The 23,528-nt window shown below is 37.5% G+C and overlaps 1 protein-coding gene across 12 annotated transcripts in view; it reads right to left on the minus strand.

The window, feature by feature from the left end:
* MYCBP2 (MYC binding protein 2) overlaps positions 1-23,528 on the minus strand; it is a 255,017-nt gene that overhangs the window by 227,323 nt on the left and 4,166 nt on the right. The window lies entirely within an intron of this gene.

Consider the following 23,528-nt stretch of genomic DNA (forward strand, 5'->3'; position numbering starts at 1 on the left):
TTTTCAGAAAGAGAAAAAAATACATGGCAAAGAATAAGAATCTACTGGAAGAAATAAGAGTCAAGGAAAATAGCTTATTTTACTTGCATTTCAGTTAATATTTTTTTATGTCTACCATGCTGAGGTGCACACTGCTAGGTACTAAAGACACAAGATGAAAAAGATAGTTCTTGCCCTCAAGGAGCTCAGAGACTTGACTGAAAAGCATAGTTTAATGATCTAGCAAGAGGATGCTACTACTATAATAAAGACAAAATGTGAGGAGGAGGAGGAGGAGGAGAAGAAGGAAGGGATTCTAGATGCAACAGAGGTCAAGTCCTTAACACTTTGGGTAACTAATTTGGTGGAAGCTGTAACCAAAAAAAAGTTGTGAGCCTAGGTCACTTGGAGGTAGGGATGCCAATCACAAAAATAGGGAAGTGAAGGGGAAGAATCAGTTTGCGAAAGGAAAAAATGGGTTCGATTTTGAAGTTGTTTGAGGCCAAGACACTAAAATGTCAACAAGACAGACATGACCAAGCATATGAAAATTCCTTCAGCATCACCCCCTAAACCAAAATCATCACAAAATCTTGTCAAGTATACCCTGTAAATAGTTCTTGAATCTGTCTACATCATCTCTACTTCTGCTATGCTAATCATCTAAGTTACCACCACCTCTTGCCTGGACAGCTGCGAAAGCTACTTAACTCATTTCTGCACACACATATTTGCCCCTTCAATCTGTTCTTCACATAGGAACCCAAGTCGAGTTTTTAAAACACAAATCTGAGTAATTCCCCCACTTAAAACTCTACTAATAACTTCTCAATTCCGTTAGGCTAAAGTCCAAAAGCACTGACATGGTTTAAAAGATCCTCGACCAAGATTTGACCTCTGCCAGCCTCTCCTGCCTCATTTTGCATCCCTCTCTAACTTACCATACTCCAGCCACAGGACATTCCTTCAGTTGTTTGAATCTGCTAAGCACCTTAGGGGCTTTCACAAAGGTTCTCCCCTGCCTGGAATTCTCTCCCACATCTTCTCCTGCTAACCACTACTTATCTTTGATGTCCCAGTGTAAGTGTCACTTACTCAGGAATGTCTCAGACTGGGTTGCTTTCTCTAACATACACTCATTCATTTTACACTTGTGTTTCATTGTCTAATCTACAACTGTTCAGTATGTACAGGATTATTGGTTTAATGTATCACTCCCTCACCAAGCTGTAAACTCCAAGAGTACAGAGGCCATGTCTTTCTTGCTCACTGCTGTGGCCTCTTTGCCCAGAAAAGTGCCTGTAACAAAGTACTCAATACTATTTTGAGAGAAAGAGAAAGTAAGAGGAAGGAGAGAGGAAGGGGAGAAAAGAAGGAAGTTCAGAAGCTACAAGCCTTACCCAGAGAGTAAAATAAGCAAAGGACCAAGGATAGGTCCATAGATACACCAAAACATTTAAAAGATATCTAGCCAGAAATGTTCATTAAGCTGTTTTCCATGGGATTATCTTAAGCAGATTTTGGTGCAAAGGAGGTAATAGAAACCATGCATGTGGATGAGATTTCCCCGGGACAGTATGCTAAAAGAGTAAAGAGAAAGAGAGTGATTAATAGTATCAAATGCTACACATGAACAGATGTACCTGCTCACATAATCTATTCAACTATGAGCATTGTGAGAGCATGAAGAATGTCTATTTCAACTCTGTATGTTCAGCACCTGCATCAGTGTTTGACACATCAAGGATGTTGAAGAAATATCAGATGAAGAAATAAGTTAATAAAAAGCAATGAGTATTTCTCGTGTACGGTTAGGAAACCAACCTCCCTTTATACTAAAGTTTACTTGAGTGAAATCGGTTGTTTCAGTAACGAATATTTAACTGCTAAAAGGTTATCCCCGTCTATACAATTTAGAAAAACATTAAGGTTCACTCAAAACCAATCTTCAGAGAAGCAGAATATATAAATACAGATTAAGATAATTTCCTGAAGTCAGTGAAGTGATCACAGACTTAAATTTTCACAAGTATACACCAATACTTTTTGTCTGTTTTGTTTAATGGACTTTAAAGTTCAAACGACTGTATATTTATTCCTAAAATACTTCTTTCTGTGCATTTCGCATTTAATTAGTCATAACAATTTTAATGAATCTGGACCCACTAATTCCTGAATATAGACCAGGTGAAGAATCAGCTTTCCTCAAATAACCACAAATTGATGTTACCATGATTTTTGTTGATTTGCCTTGTTTTAGAAGTAGGTTGTCAAAAAGAGCCAGTAATAAGTTAAAAATCATATGAAGAAAACCTATATTCAACATCAGAAAACAAAAACGCTATTTGTTAGTAACAGAACATCCCATTATACGACTGCATTTAAGAACTAAGCTTAAAAAAACTTTTCATGATATCTGAGGATGGACAGATAAACGAAAAACTCTAGAAACCAGTCTTAACACATTAATAAGTCACCTTGGAATTTCTGATAATTTAGGACTTTAAATCCTAAATCAAACAGGAGCTTAATGAAAAATGTCTGGAATTGGTCCTGTAAGATTTTTAGTCTTTTCACAAAAAGAACCTCCCACCCATGATATTTGAAAGAATTATGAGTGGTAATGAAAGGCAAAGACTATTAACACACTTTATACAATTATTTTAAAATATTTACTTTAAAAATTCCAAAGAAGTTTTCTTAATAGCTACCACTGTTTAAGGAAAACAAAATACTTCTGCAGTACAAGAACAAACAAATTTTGCAAGTTGTTCCACGATACAGATCATTAGTTTCTCTATCAGCTCATTACTGAGTCTGTTTTCTAACAAAACAATAATTAGTCATAACTTAATTTAAAAACCTTTCTCACTCTGAATCTGTTTCTCCATTTGTAAAATAACAAGATGAAGGAAATTATCTGTGAGGTTCTTTTAACTCTAAAATGCTAGGATTTTAATAAGTCCAAATTCAAAGAACTTCTGGAATAAGAGGGTTTCAAGTCTTTTGTTTTCCCTGAGTAATGAGAAATGAAAAAATTCCTGAGTCCATGGTCTAAGGCAAAAATAGGAAAGTTTTTTTTTCTGGAAAGGGCCAGATAGTAAATATTTTATGCTTTGTGGGCCATGGGATCTTTGCTGCAACTACTCAACCCTTATAGCAATGAAAGCGGCCAGAGACAGCACACAGAGGAATGTGGTTGTATTACAATAAAACTTTATTTCTGGACACTGAAATTTAAATTTCAGATAATTTTCATGTGCCACAAAAATTTTTTCTTTTTTTTTTTAACCTTTTAAAAAGTAAAAGCCATTCTTAGTTCACATATCATACAAAAACAGGAATTGGGGCCAATTTGGTCTGCGGACCATAGTTTGCTGACCCCTGCTCTAGAGCATATTTTGATAAACAGGCTCATATCAGAAAGAAAAAATACTAATATGCAACACAGATAAACTATTAAAAACATCACTGCACTTATATAAATAAGCACTCTTAAAATTATCTGCCTTTTCTTTTTGCAAAGATAAACTCCTGACATCCACTTTACTAATGTAAGATACTAGATAGGAGTAAGCCACTGCTCTTCCTTCAAAACCTAGACTAACATAAGAAAGCTGTGGAAGCAATTAAGGACTAGATGAACTACAATTCCAGTGACAGAAAAGCACTTCCAAGGTAAGCTCAGACCATTGGCGTTTTCTTCCATGGGGGCATTTGCAGAGTCTGGGTACAACTCAAAGAGCCAAGCTCAAACAGAAGAACTCTACTAAAGAAAGCCAGAAACTAGTGGTGTTTTTGATGTCTGAATCTAAATGACAGACTTGAAATCCAGAAAAGGCCAGATATGTGGTCAGTTTTTCCAACGGTTCATCTACTTAGTGATGGGCAGTGAAGAAGGATAGGGAGGATGGGCCAACAGGGCAGAGTCAATTTCCCACAGTCTCCCAGTGTTCAGAAGACAGAATCCCAACAGAGGGAGCAGTACACTTAATCCATAATTGAACTGAGGTAGTCAACACCTCACCCTATCTGTCTAACACAACAAAAAGCAAACTCTCTGGAAGAAAATAACAGTTCTTTTACACACAATGTTAGGCACACACTAAACATATTAAGAGACATCCAAAGAAGCAAAATGATGTGACAGACAATCAAGAGAAAACCAAACAATTAGGCAGACTCCAAATAATGAAGATATTGAAGTTAAGAGCCAAAGACTTGAAATACACCAAAGATGAAAAAAATGGATAAAATGATGTAATTTTCAATGTAACCTATAAAGGAAAAAACCAAACAGATTTTCTGGAACTGAAAAATAAATTTATCTGAAATTAAGAACTTCTCAGATGGTTTTAAGAGCAGAATAGATCAGAAGAAAACAGGATTCATGGACTTGCAGACAGGGCAAGAAGAAAAATATCTAAATCAAGCACAGAGAAAAGAATAGGATGAACAAAACAGAGTATGAAACATGTGGGACACAGTCAAATGGTCTCATATTCATGTAATTGGAATCCCAGACAGAGAAAGAGGAAAATAAAAATGAGAGAAAACAAAAGCAATATGTGAAGAGATAATTAATGACAATTTTACAAAAGTGAGGAAAGAAATCAACTCAGAGCTTCAAGAAACTCTGGGAAATCTCAAGTAGGAAAATGCAAAGAAAACGACACCTAGACACACCAAATGCTAGGCACAAAGTGATGAAACAAAGGATAAAGAGAAAATCTTAAAAGCAGCCAGAGAAAAAAAGATACACTCAAAGAAACAAGATTGATAGTTTTCATTCCTTTTGCTGAAAAGTGCTGAGGAATGGAAAAAATCCTAGCAAACTAGAATCATATACCTATCAAAAATATCCTTTAAAAATAAAGACAAAAGTAGAAATGCTTTGAGGCTGGCCCCATGGCCTAGTAGTTAAGTTTGGCATGCTCTGCTTTGGAAGCCCAGGTTCAGTTCCTGGGTGTGGACCTACACCACTCGTCAGTGGCCATGCTGAGGCAGCAACCCACATACAAGATAGAGGAAGATTGGCACAGATGTTAGCTCAGGGCAAATCTTCCTCAAGCAAAAAAAAAAGACAGAGATGTTTTTAGACCCACAAAAGCTGACATAATTCATTGTCAATATACCAACACTACAAGAAATACAAAAGGAATTTCTTTAATAATTGTTTTGTTACCTTTAATAATTGTTGTGTTAAATAATTGTTATGTTAAAGAATATAGACTAAAAGTAAAAGAACTGGAGAAGGTATAGCTTGAACACACTCACTGACCTCCCAAAGAAAGATGTTGTACTACATTAGTATTTGACAAAGTAATTTTTAAGGTCTGAAGTGTTATTAGGGATAAACAGAGCATTTCATAATGCTAAAAGGGTTAATTCAATAGGAAAACATAATTCTAAATTTGAATGCATCTAATAACATAGCTTCAAAATATATGAAGCAAAATTGAGAAGTAAATGGAGAAAAGATAAATTCATAATCAAAAGAGTAGATTTTAAAATACCTCTCTCTAACTGATAGAACAAGTAGAGGACAAAGCAGCATGGATATAGAAAATTATCCCATAGGAGAAATAAGAAAGGGGACATCACTCCAGATGCTGCTCATAAATTTTACAACTTAAATAAAATGAACAAATTCCTTGAAAAATGTAACTTCTCAACACTAAACAGGGAAAAAAATCTGAATAGTCTTATATCTGTTAAAGAAACTGAATCCTTAATCAAAACCTTCCCAAAAAGAAAACTCTAGACTCAGATGGCTTCACTAGTGAACTCCTTCAAACTCTTAAAGAATTTACTAGGACATTCTTTCAAGCAATATCAATCTTAGACTAACTCTTCCAGAGAATAAAAAAGAAGAAACATTTCCCAATTCATTTTATGAGACTAGTATAATTCTGATATCAAAATCTGAAAAGGATATTTCAAAATAAGAAAATTTCAGGCCAACACCTCCCATGAACATAGAAGCAAAAATACTACCTAGCTAAAAAGTGGAAACAACCCAAATGTTCATCAACTGATGAATGGATAAACAAAATGTGGTACACATCTATAAAATGGAATATTACTCAGCCATAAAAAAGAATGACACAGACGCATGTTACAATATGGATGAACCTTAAAAACATTATGCTAAATGAAAGAAACAAAGGCCACAAAAGGTCACTAATTGTATGATTCCATTTATATGAATGTCCAGATAGGCAAATCCATAGAAACAGGAAGTTGATTAGTGGTTGCTATGGGCTAATAGAAAGGAGAAGGGGAGTGACTGCTAAAAGGTATGGGATTTCTTTCTGGGGCGAAGAAAAATGTTGTGGTTGCACACTTTGTGAATATACTAAAAACCACAGAGTTGTACTTTTAAAAGGTGTGTTTTATGGTGTGTGAATTATATCTCAATTAAAAAGACTATGAGGAAAAAAGCCATTGACCTAAAAATAATTTCAATGTCCAGTAACATATGAAAAGGATAATAGGTAAAATACAAAATTCAATCGATGTAATTCAACATAATACCAGAATAAGGGGAAAAATATGATCACTTCAATAGAAGCAGAAAAAGTATTTTATAAAACTCAGGAACCGTTTGTGATGAAATGCCTCATTAAACTAGGTAAAGAAAAGAAGTTACTTAATATAAAGATTATCTATAAAAAACCTACAGCTAACATTATACTTAATTATACTCTACGATGAAAACTTAAATACTTCCACTAAGTATGGGAAAAAACACAAGGACTCACACTACCACCAATTCTATTTAATACTTCATTGGAAGTCAGTAAGTCAAGCAAAATGAATAATAGTCATAATGGTTGAAAAAGAAAAAATAAAGCATTTTTATTTGTAGACAACATAACTATTTATAGAAAATGCAAAATAATTTATAAATAAAGAATTAACAGGTGAATTATCAAGGTCACTAGATACAAGACCAATTTTTAAAAATCAACTAATTTATAAAATACCATATGTAAACCGAAGCTTTTCTGTAGAAGCCAGACTAATTTCTCCTGTGTAATTAATGTAATGATACTCTCACCATTGTGTTCAAGCATCAGTGAGTAAATTAGGGAGGAATAGTAGTCTGATTACTAAGTAGAAAACTTATATTTACTTAACCTAGCTGATAATTAGTAACAAGAAAAGAGATTTTAACAGTTCAAGTTGATCTAGCAGAGAGATGCAAACACATTTCCTACATATAGCTTCAGTCTCTTGATTTTATTTGGAAGTCTTCACATGGGGGATGGGGGGTGGTAAGGACTATAAATAAAGCTACCTTGGCAATGGGCAGAGCAGCATAAGAAAAAGAAAAAGAAGGTGGGGAAGAGGGTGGGAGCAGGGAGTGAGGGGAGGAGAAGTCCCTGAAAAATTATGACTTTAGATTATGTCTCATGCAGATTTAGCCTCTAGGTACACATAGCTTAGGTGGGTGAGGAAAACTCAAGCCATGAAGCAACTGTAAAACTTTCTGAAGACCATCTATTCATCCCAGGCCTCAGACAGCCACCACAAAGGTAATGAGAGTTAGCAATCAAATAATCAGGCACAGAAAGGTATAAGGCACCATAAGGGAGAACCAGCAGAATAGATAACAGGAAGACACCCAAACTGACTTCAGGTAAGATTTTCAGACACAACGATGCTTACTAAATTTAAAGAAATAAATAGCTAAAAGATTTTTCATTTAATATATTAAATAAATTAATATATAAAAATATTAATTCATTAAAAGATACATGTTTAAGAAAAATTAAAACAAATAAAAGACTAGTTTTAAAATATCTGCAGGGTATTGGGAACATAGCCCATTTGAAAAAGAATCAAACCAAACTTCTAGACATGAAAACTACAATAACTGAAATTAAAGATTCAACAGGTGAGTGTACAGCATATTAGACACAGGTGAACAGAGAATTTGAAGAGATCAGGAAAAATATATCTAGAATTCAGCACAGAAAGATAAAAAGGGTGAAAACACGTCCCTAAGACCTTTTCCAAATCTGAACTCTCCTCCTTCAACTCCCCCCATCCCAACAGAGACAGCACTGGCCCTGGCCAAGCACACTCTTCCTCTCATCCAGTGGGCCCCATCTCACTCAGCATCCTTGGGATGTTGCTCAACCACTTATACCTTCCTTTGTTCACTCTTTAATCTCTCTCTTTTTTCTATGGATTTTAACCTTAGAGGCCTACTAGCTTCCTCCAATTGAAAAAAAGAAGTTTAAATGATTCTCGATCCCTCTTCCCTCCTCATCACTAAATTTCCTAAGGAAAAACTGTCTCCAACATTTTCAATCCCTTACTACCAAACTCCTACAGTATATGAGATTCTCGATACCACAAACTTTCTTGTTGCCTAGTGAATTCTCTATCTTCAGTCTTTATCCTTCCCATTCTTCTGCATATGAGTACTGTCATACTTTAAATACTTCTCCCCCTTAGCTTCTAGAACAACCCTTATTTTAGTGTTTCTTCTACCTTTGATGATTCCTTCTCAGTCTTATTAGCTCCTTTTTCATCCTTTTCCTGTTCCTTAAATCTTTAGTATATATATTACTTATGAGAGTTATCTGTTCATATTCCATGTTTGTTTCTATATTGGTAACTTAGAAACTTTGTTTTCAACAAGCTAAAACAATTCTAAACAATAATAGCTATTGAGAGCTCATGAACACCATCAGAATGCTGGTTTAGAGCCAGTGATGTTCTATGACAATAAAGGTACATCCACCATGAAAACCTACCACTTTTCTAGCCACTTCAAAATCCCACCCCTACCCATTTAGCTCAGAGCAGACAATCTAACCCTCTACTTAATTGCTAAAATGGGGACACCATTAGGAAGGTACTCCCTTTACTTTCCTTCCACCCATCTTGAAATGATCTCTTTGAGGACCTGACTCCATTAATTATTCTCATTCTCTCTTTTTTGTTCATTATTCCTGTCTTTCTCCTTTAGTCTACCAGGTTCAGAGTAGAGAATTTAGAAACAAATTGCACAGATTCAAACTCAGGCTCTGTCGTTTATTAGGTCTGCAATCTTGGGAAAGTTACTTAATCTCTCTGTGCCTCGGTTGTCTCATCGGTAAACAGAATGAACATAGTACTTCTCCCATTGGATTATGAAGCACTTTGAGTTATGCTGGCATTAGTAAGTGCTAAACAAATTTTATTTCTTATCATCATCATGCTAAAGTAAAGTGTCCACCTTGATTTGGGTTTCCCTAGGAGCAGACTTGACTCAGGTGTAAGTAGTTGTTTTGAGAGGCAATCCACGGAAAACACAGGTAAGGGAAATCAGAAGTGAGATAGGGAAGGGAAGGCAGTCAACAAAGAGTGCATTATTATGCCAGTTACCCTCACGGGCAACAAGAGTGTGATCCTACTGGAGAACTCAAGTAGATTATATAGAACATGGCTCAGTTATCCCAACTGAAGGATGACAAAAATGAGGTATTTATCCACCAATTCCCCATTCATCACTGGCTGAAAGCCCTTCTGAAGACATTAACTCCTTGGCATTTTTGGCTTGCCCTGCATACAGGCCAAGCATGTCTCTATGGCCAGTAAGAAAGCTCTCAGGCAGGGAGCCATAGACGTAAATACACAGTATGGAGATGAATGCCAAAGAGACATGACTAGGACACTAAGAGCATCTGCTACAGTGTCTCTTATCCAAAAGAAAAACTAATTCTTTGTCTCCTTCTTCAAGGTACCATCTTCCTCCTTTTCCTTTAAACGCTAATTTCTAAATACTCTACTCTCTTCTCCACCTAACCTCAATTCACTTTCTCACTGAAATATGGCTTCTTCCTGGCCTTCTGGAAAAAGGAGGTGAGGGTGAGTGGGTGTTAGGTGATTATGATCTTTTAATGTCAATTTCAAGATGATGTCTCAGACTTCTGTTTAGCTGACCTACAGGGAAAGAGACAGTTTATAAATGACAGTATGTTCATGAGGAGCCTTCAAATATACTGAACATAATGCAGTTGAGACAGGTTTGAGAGACTCCTAACAGTATACCTCCCAAAATACAGGTCCATAGATGAAGGGAAAGGTTTTAGATACAAACCACAGACCAGGAAGTCAAAAACAATTAGGTAATAACTGAAAGCACAGGACTAACTGAAATAACGAAGGAAGAAAATTTAGAGAGAAGGGTACCACAAATGAACTCTTGAGAAACTAGCTCTTCCCTCCTCCCTTACTAACCAGAGGAAAGGCATTATTATCTCTATACTTGAAATCCAGACATCTGTTACACCTATCATTCTTTCTTCATCTCTCTAACACCAAAACGTCTCTCAAATCCATTCTATTCCATCTATTCCCACTGCCTTTTCTCAGAGTTTATCATCACCTGTCAGAACTACTGCAATTGCTTCTTTAAAGGTGGCCCTGCTTTGGGGATCTGTGCCTTTTTATCCTCTACAGTGCTACTAGAGATATGTTTATAAATTGAAAGTTTAACTTTATCACTGCTGTTCTCAGACATACGTGGAACATAATAAGCCGGTCTGAACACATCTTTCTAGTCTCTCATATGCCCTTATTCTCATTCATCCAGTTCCCCACACTTTAGTCATTGCCAATATTTGTGTTTTGCACTTCTTTGATTTTATCCCTGAATTCACAACGTTGCTCCAGCAACTATGACCGTCTACTTGAGGAGTCAGCAAAATACGGCCTGCAGTCCAAATCTAGCCTGCCACCTATTTTTGTAAATACAGTTATACTGGAACACAGCCATGCTCATCTATTTACAAACTGTCTATGGCGCTTTCAATCTGTAACAACAGAGTTGCGATAGTTGCGACAGAGACTGTACAGCCTGTAAAGCCTCAAGTATTTACTATCTGGCCCTTCACAGAATAAGTCTGCTGACCCCTCACCAATGGGACAATATCAAGCAGTCAATCTGATGTGTGTATAATTGGATTCGCAGCAGGCAATAAGAGAGAAATTGGGTTTGAAATAATATTTGAGGAAATAAAGGCCAAACTGTACCAAATTAAACAAAAATTAATATCACACAGATCTAAGATGTTCCATCAACACCAAGCAAAGGATAAACATAAACACACACACGCACACAGACACATAAAACATACTTAGGGACAGCATAGTCAAATTACTAAAAAAATCAAAGAAAAAGAGAAAAATCTTAAAAGCAGCCAGGTAAGAAATTCTGGTTCCAGTATGGTGGCATAAACCAAATACAGCTTATCTTTCCCACTGTTCACAACTGAAAACATGGACAAAGTGCAAAAAAAGAAAAACAAAGGAAAAAAGATAAAATTATTTGAGGACTCTGAAAAGCAAACAAAAGCAGACTGTGAAGAGCAGAGAAACTTGGAAAAGTGACCCCCAGGAGACTGAGCTTCCTGCTCGGTTACTTTTTCTCCTTCATCTAAAAGCTTTGTTCTAAGTCCAGGAAGCAATCATTGCATACAGAGCAACAACACAGAAGTTAAAACTCCAAAATAAACCCTAACTTTCTGGGTATAGAACTTGTGGAAAGGGGGTCCTGCATGCTGGATAAGGTGGAAGAAATCCTGGAAAGGAGAAAGATGGAGAAGGATTCCCTAATCCTGTCTATAAACTCACACAAGTCTTGGGCTCACTCTGGAACTGCACAGGTATAAGATAGACCCATACCAACATAAGAAAGGTTCTGAGAATTGAACTGAGATTTGAATCACCACCCAAAGAAGGCAAGATCAAATTTGCCATCTGAACCTAACCGGGTTGATAGCTAAAAGTAACAATGACAAAAATCAACATTCTTCAGAGAATTATATTATGCCTCAGAGTTTACAAAACATAGCATTCACAATGTCCATGATACAATCCAAAATTCTCACAATGAAACAAAATGTGATCAATTTCAAAGGAAGAAACAACTGGTGCCAACCCTGAGACAATCCAAATATTATAATTACCCAACAATACCTTTAAAGCAACTGCTATTAATATGCTCCAACAAGTTAAGGCAAACACACTTGAACTGAACAGAAAAAGGTTCTCAAAAGACAAAGAGAAATTATTTTAAAAATGAACCAAATGTAAATTTTGAAACTGGACAACACAGTACATGAAATAAAAAAATTCACTGGATGGGCTCAAGAGAATGGAGATAACAGAGAAAAAGAGTCTGTGAACCTGAAAATGAATCAGTAAAAATTATCCAATCTGAAGAACAAAGAGAAAAAAAGACTGACAAAAGGAAAAACTAAACAGTCAGAGACGTATGGGACAATCTCAAAAGTTTTATAATTGTCACTGGAATTTTGGAAGGAAAAGTGAAGGAAACTAGGGCAGAATATTTTAAGAAACAATGGCAGAAAGCATCCCAAATTTGGTGAAAGACCGATTTACAGATTCAAGAACCTGAACATTCTCCAAAGAGAATAAACTCAAAGAAAATAATGACTAGATACATCAAATCAAACTGCTGAAAACCAAAAACAAAGAAAAACTTCTTGAAAGAAGATAGAGAAAAATGGCATACATAGAGGGGAATAAGGTTCAAATTACCAAAGGTTTCTCATCAGAAATAATAAAGGTGAAGAGACAGTGAAACATCATTAAAATTCTGAAAGGTTAAATAAGTGTCTACTCAGAATTCTATGCTCACCTAAAATATCCTTTAGGAATAAATGCAAAATAAAGACACTCTCAGATGAAGAAAAACAAAGAGAGTTTATCCCCAGTAGACTTCTCTACAAGAAGTGCTAAACTAAGTATTTTAGGCTGAAAGGAAATGCACCATCTTCAGGAATGAAGGAAGAATAACTGAAATAATAAATATAAAGGTAAACATAAAATATTACTTTTTCCTTTAAGTTCTTTAAAAGATTTGACAGAAAAATAAAATACTGACAGCAAAAATTCTAATACTCTATGGTGAAGTTCTCAAAGTATGCAGCCACAATATATATGACAACCACAACATGCAGCTTGGGGTTGGAGGACAGAGGAAGAAAAAAGGATCTGTATGGTCGCAAGCTTTCTCCATTTGAAGTGAAGCAGTATAACAGTAACACTAAGGAGGCCATGAAACGTTAGGTATGTATACTGTAATCTCTAGGGCATTAAAAATTAATAGAAAGAGAGAGAGCCAAAGAGGCCAACTGATATATTAAAATGGAATACTAAAGAATAATCCCACAAAAGTAGAAAAGGAGAAACAGAGGAAGGAAAAACAAAGAGGGAAACAAAACACAAAATGGTAGACCTAAAGCCAACCATATCAATAATTAATTACATTGAATATTAATAGTCTAAATTCTCCAAATAAAAGGCAAAGATTGACAGAGTGGACTGAAATAAAAAAGTAGAATCCTATATGTACTGCCCAAAGAAAAGATACTTTAAATATAAAAATACAGATACATCAAAAGTAAATGGATGGGGGGGTGGCCCAGTGGCGCAGCGGTTAAGTTCCCATGTTCTGCTTCAGTGGCCCGGGCTTCACTGGTTCGGATCCTGCGTGCAGACATGGCGCCACTTGGCAAGCCGTACTGTGGTAGGCGTCCCACATATAAAGTAGAGGAAGATGGGAAAGGATGTTAGCTCAAGGCCAGTCTTCCTCAGCAAAAAGAGGAGGATTGGCAGCAGATGTTAGCTCAGGGCTAATCTTTCTCAAAAAAAAAGGAAATGGATGGAAAAAAATTTACCATGCAAACAGTAAGCATAAGAAGGCTGGGAAGACTATTTTAATATCAGATAAAATAAGTTCAAGACAAAGAGTATTATTGGAGATAAAGAGAAATGTGTCATTGAAATAAAAGAACAATTATCAGGAAGCTGTAACAATTATAAATGTATAGGTACCTAATAACAGAGCCCCAAAGTACATGGAGCAAAAATTGACAAAATTAAAGTTACAAAGACAAATCCACAGTTAGAGTGGGATATTTTTAATACCCCTCTCTCAGTAACTCATAGAACTGGACAAAAAATGAGTATAGACATAAAAGATCCAAACAACACCATCAACCAACTTCAACTATTGATATTCATAGAACTCCACATGCAAAAATGGCAGAATTTTTGTTTTCACATGGGCATGGCACAATCACCAAAGCAGACTATATCCTGGGATATAAAGCACCTCGTAATAAATTTTAAAAGATCAAAATCATACAAGATGTGCATGAAAAATAATAATAATACATATAAGAAAACATCAAATATTTGAAGGTCAAATAAAATAATTCTAAATAATGCATGGGTTAAAGAGAAAATTTTTAAATGTTTTATACTAAATGACAAAGAATATATGGAATATCAAAATTTGTGGGATGCAACTAAAGCAGTGCTTAGGTGAAAATTTATAGCTTGAAATACTTACATTAGAAGAGCAAAAAAAATCTAAACTCAGTGATCTAAGAATACCTTAAGAAACTAGAAAAAAGAGCAAAGTAAACCAAAAATAGGTAAACAATATAAATTATAATAACAGAAAAGTTAATAAAATAGAAAACAGATCAATAATAGAGAAAATTAACAAAGCCAAAAGTTGGTTCTTTGATCTTATAAACAAAATTGACAAACTTCTAGCTAGATTAATCAAGAAAACAAGAGAAAACCTCAATACTAGAAATGAAAAAAGGATTATCATCACAGATCCCACAGACATTAAATAATAAAAGAATGCTATGAACAACTTTATGCCAAAAATTTCAACAATTTAGATGACATGGACAAACTGTTCCAAAAAAAATACAAGTTACCAAAACTGACATGAGAAATAACTAAATATCTGAATACCTCTATATCTAGTAAAGAAACTGAATTTAACCAAACTTCCTCAAAAGAAAATTCCAGGACCAGATGGTGTCCCTGGTGAATGCTATCCAATATTCAAGATGAAATAAGACCAATTTCATACAAATTTTTTGAAAATACAGGAGAAGGGATTGCTGTCCAATTCATTTTACAAAACAAGGATAACTGTAATATTAAAACCTGACAAAGATATTATAAAAATATATATATATTAAAGGGGCCACTCAGTGGTGTAGTGATTAGCGGAGCACAATCCACTTTGGTGGCCTGGGGTTTGCTGGTTTGGATCCCAGGTGCAGACCTACACACTACTCATCAAGCTATGTTGTGGTGGCATCCCACAAACAAAACAGAGGAACACTGGCACAGATGTTAGCTCAGGGCCAATCTTCCTCATTAAAAAAAAAAAAATTATAGACCAATATCCTTCATGAATATAAACCCAAAAATTCTTAACAAAATATAAGCAAATCAAATTCAACAATGCACCACATATAAGACGCTTTTAACCCAGGAATGCAAGGTTGACTCAACATTCAAAAACTAATTAATTTAATTTTGCCTTTTATTCTCTTAATAGATGATCATTTCAATCAATGTAGCAAAAGTATGTGATAAAATTACTACACATTTATGATAAAAACTATCAGCAAAGTAGGAATAGTCAAGAACTTCCTCAAATTGACAAAGGCCATCAAAACACCTACAGCTAACATATTTAACATTGAAAACTTGAAAGACTAATTTGTAATTGTTTCCTCTTCAGAACAGGAACAAGGAAGGATGCAACTTTTACCACTTCTATTCAGCACTGTTATGGACGTTCTTGTGATTAGAATAAAGGTAGGGGGAGTGCAGGGGTATCAGGAGATCAGAAAGAATGATGATATGATTACACTGAACATCTAAGAGAATCTACAAAACAACTATTAAAATTAATCCACGGCATTCTACTATAGTCCATCTATTACACTACTAGGATTCATTTACTTCAAATAAATACTGGAAAAAGCTCCTCCAGAATTCTGCTTAGTTTCATTTCCTGGAGAAACTTTCCAGAGGAAGTAACGTAGGACAAAATACAGCCCCTGCTATTGGTTTCAAGGCCAAAATTTATAGTCACAACCTCTTCTCTGCTAGCCACTCTAGATTCCCTTCATCTTTGGCTAGCAATTCTCCCGGTTCAGGTGGCTGATCTCATGAGGTGGTCCTCAGACTTTTCTCATGTCTATTTACCATCAAAACTGGACAAGGAAGGGGCCGGCCCCGTGGCCGAGTGGTTAGGTTTGCGCGCTCCGCTGCAGGCGGCCCAGTGTTTCGTCAGTTCGGATCCTGGGCGCAGACATGGCACTGCTCGTCCAGCCACACTGGGGTGGCATCCCACGTGCCACAGCTGGAGGAACCCACAACTAAGAATATACAACTATGTACTGGGGGGCTTTGGGAAGAAAAAGGAAAAACAAAATATATATATATAAAAAATAAAGAAATAAAATTAAAAAAAAAACTGGACATGTAAGTACTAAGATACACCCACCAGGTCACCTGTGTGCCAAACCCCTATGCTCCATTACGTAACAGCAGCCCTACCTCCTCCAGATGATCAGGTGCACAAGCCCTGTCAAAATGGTGACTCCTTTTCCTGGAAAAGGAGCACCAAGTCCCAGAGGTAGCTGTGCCTTAAAATGTAAGATGACTCTTGGAGTGTTTTCTGTTGGAAACATTTCCTTTCTGAGAACCAGGACCCCTAGTGCTCAGAGCTAAAGAAATGGGAAGCATAAACTCCCCAGTGAATCACTGAGAGTGATGCTAAGTGGAGCCACTACAATTTCCATGTGTTCTTCCTACTGGGAACACTGGAGGATGGGACCTCATCCTTGCAGGGTATCACGTCCTAACTCCAGGGTATCATCATTGGTTGTGCCATCAAAAGACTTTTACTCTCTATTAGGTCAGCAGCTTCTGGGTGGTATGGCGCATGATGGGACAAATGGATCCCACGGATCCTCCTTTGCGTAGGTCCCTTACTCCTAAACAATGTTATGTGGGACCTTGTGCTGAAGGATCAAACACTCCGTAAGACCTCAAACAGCGGCACAGGCTGAGCCCCTGCAAGCTGGAAAGGCAAACTCAGACTCAGAATACGCATCAACTCCAGTCAAAATGAATCACAGTGCTTTCCAGGGCATAAGGACTGGTTGTTCTCCCCGAAGAACAGCTAGTCTCTGCTACTGTCAGGCCAGACATTCAGCAACTCAGGTCCTAGATCAGCACTGATAAGTAGAAGTCCGTTACTGGACCCTTGTACAGACATCATCAGTAATTTTTTCACATCACTTGTAGGCCAAAAGAAATACTTAACAGCAGTGTTTACTAAGTAGTTAGATTCAAATAATTAATAAGAATTTATGTCCTAACAACTTAGTAGCCATTTGAAAAAAGAATACACATAAATTGAAAGAAAAAACATTTTTATTTCATTCTTAAATAACCACAATTACTTAATAATAGGATATATGCACCTGCTGGGCACTGCACAACTTCTCAAATGTGGAATCAGCCTGCACATGCAGTCTTCCTTCCCTGTTCCACATTGACTTTGGTGCAGTGCTTGATTTGTATCACAGCAAATATCAAAAATTCAACTTCAAAAAGATATGACACCATCAAAAGGAATGTAAGATGATCTAACGTCGGAACCATGGCCTACTTCAAGCAGGTAGTTTGTTGACAGATGTTGCTGTGTTTCCTTTGAAATTCTGAAATATTCCATGGTAATTTCTGTGTGTCTGCTGTGGTGTTTGGGGTGCCTTGGTGCACAGTTGGGGAATCACTGTGTGTGTGTGTGTGTGTGTGTGCACGTCCGAGTGTGCACCCATGCGCACACAAACATGCAGTCCCTTTCCCCCCTTAGCAGGCCCAGCACCTCCCAGTAAGTTTTGTTCTAATTCTAGTCAACGGTTTGGCGATATCCAGCAGGGGAAAAGAGAGTAGATGGGGGTAATAGGGGTAGCATAGTCTTCAAGCAACTATCCTCTAGCCAGGAGACAAAGGCCACTTCTGCAGGCCCAGAGAGGGCTTGGGGGAATTAGGGATTTCAAGATTTTCAAGTACATCAACTCAGATGTCCCACCCCAAGGGTCATGGTCCCATTCATTTCTAACGAAAGCACAGACACTGGCATAGCTGACTTGTGCAGAATTCAACCCATCCTGGAGCTCCGCTACTCCTGAAATTAAGTCTTGGGCCTACTCTTAGCTTTTCCTTTCCTCTTACCGCAGAAGATAAGTTTCTTTACATGATGCTAAAGAAATCGCTTTCTCATTTTGCCCCAAATTACCTTCAGCATTTCAGTGTCTTTCTCCAGTCTATCAATGGCACTCACCAACAACCATCTGATTATGCTGTCCTTATAATTAATAACTTCTCTGAACCTTTCAAAAGCCTAACATATAGTACCCACCAGTGCATTCCCTTTTACAGAAATCCCATTCCAATTCACCATCAGTTAAAGTTTTAACAGGTGCACAGCTACAGTGCATGCCAAAAGTTACCAGTATTAGTGCTCCTTCTATAGCCAGTAGTGGGTTATCACTGCCAGCCAGGCCAGCAGATAATCTAGCTCCTTAATCCCATTTTATTTTTTTTATTCTTTATTTTTTGCTGAGGAAGATTAGCCTTGAGCTTACATCTGTTGCAAATCTTCCTCTTTTTTTGCTTGAGGAAGATTAGCCTTGAGGTAATATCTGTGCCAATCTTCCTCCACTTTCTACGTAGGTCACCACCACAGCTAGGCCGACAAGCAGTGTAGTTCCACGCCAGGGATCCAAACCCATGAACCTGGGCACCAAAGCGGAGCCTGCTGAACTTAACCACTATGCCTGGGAGTTGGCCCTTCCTTAATCAAAGGCTACTTCCTCAGACCACTCAGGGCACCACAATTGTCTTGAATAAAGTTCCTTATGGAACAGACTCTCGAACGGAGATCTAAACACCAGAAATTTATTGGGGAATGCCCTCCAAATCAACAATTATGGGAGAGTGAAGGAAGTAAGACCAAATAGAGGAAGAAGCTGAATTGCAGTGCTGTCACAGGAAGGCCTCAGCCAATCCCATGGGAAGCTCTGGAGTTGAGACAGATCTTCAAAGTTGTCCTGCATTGGGGCAAGAGGGCCGGGCATTTATATCCCCACACAGAACAGGCACTGGAGACTGGTGACCCTGAAGAAGAGGCATGACTTTGAGGGAAGCAGCTCTGCCGGCTCAGGCAACGCCTGGAGAGGGGCTCCGCTGCAATCAGTTTTAGATGCCAATATGCCCAGCAGCCAGGGGAACTTCCACCCGAAGCAAGAGATCTGGGTGGTGAACCACAGCACCCACCACACCACTACTGGATATTACACCAATGTGGCTAATTAGGGGAGAGAATTAAGCATTTACCCTGCGTTCTTAGGAGGAACTACAGTTCATCACCAGTTGATGAGGGAAAAGTCTCCTTTGCAAAAGAGCACCAATGCATAAATATAAAACGAATAAGAGAATTATAAAAATCATCATTTTGAAACCCCTAATGAAATTACTAACTCAGACAAGGATTATCAAAGGATGCTAAAACCATTAGATAAAAGATATTCACAGTATGCCGAAGTTATTACCCATGATTACCTGCTTATTGCAAATGAAAAATTCCATCATTACCTACACACAACCTGTGCTTTCTCACCTCTTGCCCATGCTTTTGCACCAACCCACAATGCCATACCCTTGTCATAGTAGAGAAGATCTGATCGGTACCATCTTACCCAAGTAATTAGACTGAGCATTATTAAACAGCGAGACAACCTGAAAACCTCTGGATAGGATGCCATATGCAGCATTCAGCACTATATACCAAATATTCTTGCTAAAAAATGTTTAACCAAAACCTAATGAAGCTTTAAGGCCTAACTTCCACTTACAGGAAATATGAGGATAGAAGACACAGAGATTAACAATATCTGAGGCCCTGCCCTTAAGGAGCTAGACTTATAAGACATTCTAGAGAAGGGACAATACTGGTGACAAAAATGATCTGTGGTGGCCAGGGGTAGGACTGAAGAAACTTTTCAGAGTGATAGAAACGTTTTATGCTTGGATGTGGTGATGGTTCTAAGACTTAAAATGAACACTTTTTTTTTTTTTAAAGATTTTATTTTTTCCTTTTTCTCCCCAAAGCCCCCCCGGTACATAGTTGTGTATTCTTCGTTGTGGGTCCTTCTAGTTGTGGCATGTGGGACGCTGCCTCAGCGTGGTCTGATGAGCAGTGCCATGTCCGCGCCCAGGATTCGAACCAACGAAACACTGGGCCGCCTGCAGCGGAGCGCGCGAACTTAACCACTCGGCCACGGGGCCAGCCCCTCAAATGAACACTTAAAAGCTGAATTTTATTATACGTAAGTAAATTAAACCGCAATTAACCTGGCCCCTCCCCCAAAAAACCTGAATATTTAATGTTTTTGAATAAAAATGTGAGACTATTCTCACTATTCTGTTGATTTTTTAAACATATATCTTAAAAAGCAAAAGAATTTTGAAATTAACATTTTTATTTTCTTTTTAAGCCCAAAGGCAAGATTTTGTCTTATCTTGAGCTAGGAGACTAATTCATTTCATATTTCTACCTACCAATATGCCAACAGAGCAGTTTTTGCCTTAACATGTGTTTATATAGGACTCTATAGATGTAACAGCTTACAAAGCAAATTGCTACCCATCCACAAATATAGATACACTGATTCACTAATTCAATCCCACATCACTTCCTAAAACACTCCTATAATAATGTCTCTTCATAGCTCAAAACCATCAGTGTCTACTGAATAAAATTTAATTCTTACGTTGCTGTTCAAGCTGCCCTACCCTCTGGCCAAAACCTCCATTTTCAGGTGAATTCCCACTACTATCCCCCCTAACACCTACATTCTAACTCTAACAAATTATTACCATTACCTACACGCAAACTGTGCTTTCTTCATCTCTTGCTCATGCTTTTGCGCCAGCCCAGAATGCCATCCCTTTGTCATAATAGGCTATGTTTTCTTAGTCATTTCATTTAACACTTTTATAAGTACCTGCCTTTGTATTTTTCACCCCCATCCAGACAATAAACTGAAGCATAGAAACGGAGTCTTATAAGTCTTTACAAGGCCAACGGTTAGCATCAAGTGGTAATCCCTGAACCTTTGTTGGATTGATTACTTAACCTCTTACAACTGAAATCTCATGCATCTGAGGGATGTGCTCAAATACCATTTCTAAAAAGAAAGAGATAAAGCAGCTGGAGGAACAAAATGCTTTTAGCTTAGAGAAGAAAAGCAATTCCCCATTTTAATCACAATCTCCTCTATTGTTTCCACCACCCTTGTTCCTCTACCACTTCAACCCAGATACCCTGACTCCTCTTTATCTTCCAGTCTATCAGTCCCCTCCTAGCATCACTTTTCTTTTTACCATTTAGTCAATCACTGTCACCAAAAACCTTCACTTTCTTTTTTTCTTTGACCTCCAGTCACCTTCAACCTTGAATCAACTCAACTAGCAGTCTTTTCCATTTCTTTTTTGAGTGGAAAAACTTACAATATCATACGGATTGGAATTTAAATATGTGATTTTAATAATAATACCAACAACAACAACAACAGCAGCTAACGTTTAATGAGTACTTACCATATACAGGCACAACGTCCTTTCAATAACTGCATAAGGTTACAAGTAAAGAAACCAGGAAATGCTAATTAACTTGCCCAATTTAAGACAGACAAAAAAAGGTAGGACTGGGTTTGAAACTAAGGCAATCTGCCTCCAGAGCAGATTTAGCCACGGTGCTATGGGTCTTCCCAAGTACAATGATATATTGCCATTCACACTCAGAGCTGAGCAAACATTCCTTTATTCACCTCCTGGTCAATCCCTTTCCCCATGGGAATGTTCCAATTTTGATTGAGCCAATCATACAAAAACATATTTATTCAGTCACTGAACAAATGAAGGTTATTCCCACATTCAACTGTTATTGAGACCATAAATAAGAGTAAGACATGATCCTTGTCTTCTCTTTAAGTCCCCAAACCCCATCTGCCCCCACACTCTCAGTAGAAATCAATAACTAATATTTAACAGAACTTAATGTACCAAGCACTTTACATATATGGATTCATTTCATCTACCAAACAATCCTCATTATCATCCCCATTCTACATATAAGAAAACTGAAGTACAAACAAAACCAAAAATAAACAAGTGAGACTACATCAAACTAAAAAGCTTCAGCACAGCAAAGGAAACCATCAACAAAATGAAAAGGCAACCTAACAAGTGGCAGAAAATATTTGCAAATCATACATCTGATAAGGGGTTAATATTCAAAATATATAAAGAACTCATGCAACTCAACAGCAAAAAAGCAAACAGTCCAATTTAAAAATGGAAAGCGGATCCGAATAAACATTTTTCCAGAGAAGACATTCAGATGGCCAACAGGTACATGCAAAGGTGCTCAACATCACTAATCATGAGGGCACCGCATATCAAAACCCCAAAGAGATATCAACTCACACCTGGTAGAACAGCTGTTATCAAACAAAAGACAAGAAATCAGTATTGGAGAGGATGTGGAGAAAAGGGAATCCTTGTGCACTGTTGGTGGGAATGTAAATTGGTGCAGCCACTTTGGAAAACAGTATGGAGGTTCCTCAAAAAATTAAAAATAGAACTATATTATGATCCAGCAATTCCACTTCTGGGTATTTATCTGAAAGAAATTAAAATACTGCTCGAACAGATATCTGCACCCCCATGTTCACTGCAGCATTATTTACAAGAGCCAAGCCATGGAAGCAACTTAAGTGTCCACTGATGGATAAAGACAATGTGATACATATATACAATGGAATACTGTTCAGCCATAAAAAAGGAGGAAATCTTGCATTTGTGACACTATGGATAGATTTTGAGAGCATTATGCTAAGTGAAATAAATCAGACAGAGAAAGGCAAATACCGTATGATCTCACTTATATGTGAAATCTAAACAAAAACAAAAACAAAACTCATAGATACAGAGAACAGACTGGTAGTTGCCAGACTGCCAGATGGGGTGGGGAGTGGGGGGAGGGGGGTGGCAAAATGTGTGAAGGTGGTCAAAAGGTAGAAACTTTCAGTTATAAAATAAATAAGTCATGGGGATATAATGTACAGCATGGTGACTATAGTTAATAATATTGTATTGTATGGGGCTGGCCTGGTGGCACAGTGGTTAAGTTCGAGCACTCTGCTTAGTGGCCCAAGGTTTGTGAGTTCAGATCCCAGGCGTGGACCTACACACTGCTCATTAAGCCATGCTGTGGCAGTGTCCCACATACAAAATAGAGGAAGAGTGGCACAGATGTTAGCTCAGGGCCAATCTTCCTCACCAAAGAAAGAAAGAAAGAAATACTGTATTGTATATTTGAAAGTTGCTGAAAGAGTAAATCTTAAAAGTACTCATCTATGGGGCCAGCCCCCCCACACCCCCACCCCCCGAGCAGCAGTTAAGTGCACATGTTCTGCTTGGGTGGCCCGGGGTTCGCTGGTTCGGATCCCGAATGCAGACATGGCACCACTTGGCAAGCCGTGCTGTAGTAGGCGTCCCACATATAAAGTAGACGAAGATGGGCACGGACGTGAGTTCAGGGCCGGTGTTCCTCAGCAAAA

This window comes from Equus asinus, chromosome 11 (assembly GCF_041296235.1).
Source record: "Equus asinus isolate D_3611 breed Donkey chromosome 11, EquAss-T2T_v2, whole genome shotgun sequence".
In the NCBI taxonomy this organism is placed as follows: domain Eukaryota; kingdom Metazoa; phylum Chordata; class Mammalia; order Perissodactyla; family Equidae; genus Equus; species Equus asinus.